The sequence below is a fragment of the Panthera tigris genome, chromosome X (genome assembly GCF_018350195.1).
Source record: "Panthera tigris isolate Pti1 chromosome X, P.tigris_Pti1_mat1.1, whole genome shotgun sequence".
Classification (NCBI taxonomy): Eukaryota; Metazoa; Chordata; class Mammalia; order Carnivora; family Felidae; genus Panthera; species Panthera tigris.
Window position 1 is genome coordinate 31,088,487 of NC_056677.1, and position 5,325 is coordinate 31,093,811.

A 5,325-nucleotide genomic window follows, 5' to 3' on the forward strand; every position below is an offset into this window, starting at 1 on the left:
CTTAGCCCAATCCCCCAGGATCCTGTGAGTCTTCTTTAGCATATGAAAATCCCCTTGGAAACTTCATTTAGCTCTACTTCCCCAAAATGTATTTTAGCAATCATTCTCCAAACACATGGCCCGCTGATATACATCTGAAGGGTCTCATGAGGAAGGTTTTACTAGACAGCAGTAAGTGACCTTATCCTAACAAAAGCTAGCCTCTGAAGATCCTGGAAACCTTGTTTCCAAATTCCTTAGAGACTTACACTATCCCTAACCCCCTCCCAACCTAAAGGTATATAATCAGTGACCTGTCACAACCCCAATGCAGCTCTTTCTGCCCACAGGTCCCATCCCCGTGCTTTCATAAAACCACTTTTTTTGCACCGAAGACGTCTCAACAATACTTTCTTGACCCTCGGCTCTGAAGCCCAACGTTTTCCACATGACATCAAAAGCCAATGCCTTTTATTTATTTTTTTTATCAGAAATTTAAATTGTTCTGAACATGTTTCTGATATGCCCCGATTCGAGAGACCCCCGAAAACAAACCACCAGAGTCCAGAGTCAAAGCCAAGCGGCAAGGGTCGTTTATTGCAGGTTCAAACCCGGACCTCCTCGCACTCGTTGCCGGTGACGCTAAGAGGCCCCGAGCGAGGTTTTTACAGCACTTTTATAGACAGGCACAAACAGGTTATGGGGAAGTTAGGGATTTTTCGAGGTTACAGAGCTGTTATTGGTTGACATTTAAATTTGAACACTCAGCAGAACTTGATTGGTTCCCGCCTTTAGGTCAAACCACAACCGGGCACGCCCTGGCTGGTTCCAGGAACGGCGGAGAAGGGGGGGTGGGGTCTTTTTTTGCGGTTGTGGGTACACCTGATAATTTTTTTTAGTCTCTCATTTCTTAGCCTCCATTCACACAAGAACATCTTGGTATCAGATCTCTTTTTATTATTTCACTAATATAAAAGAAATACCTGTTATTTGTGGAAACTGTATGTAAATCTGATTGCAAGGAGAGTTTATTGAGGGTTAAGCTGAAAAAAATAAGAGGAATAAGGAGGAGAAGGGCGAGTGGGGAGTGTTAGAGATGAGGAGGCAGAGACAAAATAAGAAATCTTTCAAAAGCTCCTTCAAGGAGTCAGGCATAGGGGAGAGTTTCTGGTATATACCTACAGGGTTGAAAAAGGCAGTTTATGCAATATTGAGTTATATAATGGAATTGGAATATAATACCAAATACTTATATAATTGGAATATACTACCAACAAGTAGTATTTTCTCCAACTATTGAACAGGAACAAACTTTTGCTCTTCCCACCCCCCACCTCCCAGGCCCTGCCAGAAAACAGGAATTGCTGGAATTCCTGGCATACTTTAGTTTCAAAAAGTCAGTGTCTTTTTAAAGACTTGCTCTTTATGATGAAAAATCAGCTCTTTAGGAACTCATAGATAAGGAAAGCATGCTGAGAAGGAATATATCAAATTATATATACATAGATATATATTTCTTTTAGAATCTGTAATTGGAAAGATTTTTTTCATTACCTGTTTTACAGGTTTTTCCTCCCTTTTGGTTACAGAATGGGCTTTTTAATTGTCTCATTTATTTTGCCACTCTCAGAAGTCCTTTGGAAACATATTTTTTATTCTATTTCAAATAAGTAATACAAAAGAGGTTCTGGGATTCACTGGGGTCAAACAGGAAATAAAGTACATATAGCAAGATAAATGAATTGAGGATTGAAAGAGTCTTGAATCATTTGATGAACAATAGCTTTCATAATCACCGCTTTGGGACCTTTTTCACACTGATTTCAGCCATCAACTAGTCACATTTATCAGGTCCTGATTCCATGGTGGTTGCATTTTATAACTCAATAGACATCAATATCTTACAGTTCAATAAAATTTGATACAGAGCCTTTACTATGAAACTAGCCCTGTCTAAAACACTGGTGTTATGTGGTTCACCAATCAAATACTGAACTCTTAAATAAAGGCTAGAAAGAAATGACATTTTTTACTTCAGCAAAAGCATAAACTTAGAGAGAGAAATGAGGAACGTAGAATTGAAAAGATAGGACAAAGGGAAAGGGCAAAAATGCAGGGCATGTTGAAACGGAAAAAAATCAGAGTGAAAAATAATTAAAATAATAATATTAAAAATCTGGAGCAATTTCCTATATATAAAATCATAACAGAGAAATGCAATTGTGGGTACAAGTGGAATACTGAATGCTTTTAGCTATATAGACTTTAAGATTCTGGTGGGCAGGTACAGAGGTCTACTTTTCTTGTGGCAGTCTAAGACAAGCCTCGGAATTTCCCTTGCTTCTTAAACCTGCCCCCTACCCATCCGGGGTGGTCTGCCTCTTTCTTCCCTCTCCCCTTGCCTTCTCTGTACTAGGGCCAATTTCGACATTTCAGGTAGCAAAGCAACACTAATACCTGGCTGTTCACACAGGACCTCCCTCTTAGCCCGTTATGGCCATCCATTCCTCCTCGGGTGGATCCCTCCCTCTTCAAAACAGCCATGGTGCATTAAATCCTTCTTTGTGCTTCAAATTCATTGTTTCACTCAGGAACCTGTAATTCCTCAGGAACCAAAAATATTACTTGCCACCGGGTATTAATGCCCAGTGGGCATGAGGGGCAAAGGCAGAATCACCACAGGAGTTTAGAGGTGGGATGGGCTGGCAAGATTCAGAGGGCTAAAACAAGGTTTTGCAGGGGCAAAACATCCGATTTCTTCCACTCAGGTCATGATCTCATGGTTCATGTATTTGAGCCCTGCGACGGGCTCTGTGCTGCCAGCTCAGAGCCTGGAGCCTGCTTTGGATTCTCTGTCTCCCCTCTCTCTCTGCCCCTTCCCCACTCACACTCTGTCTCTCTCTTTCTCAAAAATAAATAAACATTAAAAAGATTAAAAATGAAAAACAAAAAAAACCCACAAGGTTTTGCAAAAGCTACAAGGCTTAATCTAATAAAGTGGTGTTATTCCAAGTGGCCCCCTTCATGGGAATATGCTCTTCTCGGTTCCTGCCCTGGGTTGTTGTCTATATTGAGCCGGTTCAATTTTTCTAAAGGGACTCAAACCAATAATGGATTAAAGATTTAGTTTTAATTCTCTCTCAAAAATCCCAGCGGGGCTGGTGGCTTTGCTATGCAGTTTTATCATGGCTCAGTCTCCTTCTATATTCTTATTTAATCTTAAAGAAATGGGATGGCCCACTGCAATATTTACAGTGAGCCAGAAAAGCAGGATAAGAAGGAGAAGGCATTTATCATCATTTTGAGACACGACTTTAAGGGTACGATTCAGAAGTGACACACATCAGTTCCATTCATACTCAGAATGTAATTGCATGGTCATGTCCAGCAGCAAAGGAGGCCATAAAATGTAACAAATGTAGTCTTAATCTGTATAGCCATATTCATATTGAAAATTGCTGCCGTGAAAGAAGGGGAAAATGGATTCTGGAGCACTATTAGCAGTCTCTGAATAGATGTCTGTAGGTAGTAAGACACACTTGCTACTAACAATTAAGAAGCCTTGTATCCTTTGGCCAGGGTCAGTTTGTGGCTTTCTGTCATTCTCAATCTGCCCTGTGAAAATAATGGATCATTTTTCTCTTACTTTATGTTACTGCTGTTGGGGAACAAGAATTCCTGTCCCCTTCCAGAGTCCTTCTTGCTGGACTAAGAATCAAATGGACATGAGACAGATTCACAGGGGAAAAACAAATTTCATAGCATACATATGGGGAATCCACACAAACATACGAATTCCTTGAACAAACACTATTGAATATGAATTTCTCCTTTTAATCACTCTCATGTTAATTTAATTCTTAGTCCAGCTAGAAGGTACCTTAATGGGGATAAGAATTCTTGCTTCCCAATGGTCAACGCAGGAGAGAGGATACTTTAACTCACTGGACACTGCTCACCCTGGACATTGTTGTAGTTGAGAAATACTTGGGATATCAGACACACGGCAGCCAGAAAGTAAGATTTCTTACCGTGCCAGCCTCCCAGAATCTCTATCTGCAGAGTCGATATAGCAAGAGTTGGTAAAAGTACCTTTTCTCTCTTTCTAAATTTAGATTACCAGAGAAAATATTTGTTGAACTGGTTCCTTGAGCTAAGTGACTGGCTAAAATTTGTTAGAGTATTCTTTGTTTATTGATCCCGTTCCTACCAGAGATAGAATTTGTTTTCCTTTGTTTGTGTCTTTTATGTTGTTTGTCATCTGTTGCTGAGGGACATCTTGGAAGCCAAAGCCACAAAATTGGTGGGCATGAGTTGAACACTTAAGAGCCATTAGAGCACTGGCCACCTCAAGAAGATGCTGTGATAAGATAAATGGTCACAGAACAGATTACATTGACACTAGGTCACCTGCCAACTGTTACTGAACTTCGCCTTGTCCATGCACCTGATGTACAGTAAGCCAATGTCTAAAATGCCCATTTTGAAGCAAAGAGAGTTTTATTGTCAGGAAGACAGCCCAAGAAAAAGGCAGGGGGTCATTCCCAAAGCTGCCTTGCCCTGTTGAGCCTAGAGACAGCTTCCATATGTTTGGGGAAGAAGGTGAGTACATGAGAGGAATGTGTGGCATCTCTTGAAACCTTGAGAGACGGCCCCTTGAAATAGTCTGGAGCTATGCATTCTTATGAATAATGCGGTGCCTTTTGGGACTTGGTACAATAAATATGTCAGATAATTTTATTTATTGTTTTTCAGTATATGAAATTTATTGTCAAATTGGGTTCCATACAACACCCAGTGCTCATCCCAAAAGGTGCCCTCTTCAATACCAATCACCCACCCTCCCCTCCCACAACCCATCAACCCTCAGTTTGTTCTCAGTTTTTAAGAGTCTCTTATGCTTCGGCTCTCTCCCACTCTAAACTCTTTTTTGTTTTTTTTACTTCCCCTCCCCCATGGGTTTCTGTTAAGTTTCTCAGGATCTACATAAGAGTGAAAACATATGGTATCTGTCTTTCTCTGTATGGCTTATTTCACTTAGCATCACACTCTCCAGTTCCATCCACGTTGCTACAAAGGGCCAGATTTCATTCTTTCTCATTGACACGTAGTACTCCATTGTGTATATAAGCCACAATTTCTTTATCCATTCACCAGTTGATGGACATTCAGGCTCTTTCCATAATTTGGCTATTGTTGAGAGTGCTGCTATAAACATTGGGGTACAAGTGCCCCTATGCATCAGTACTCCCGTATCCCTTGGGTAAATTCCTAGCAGTGCTACTGCTGGGTCATAGGGTAGGTCTATTTTTAATTTTTTGAGGAACCTCCACACTGTTTTCCAGA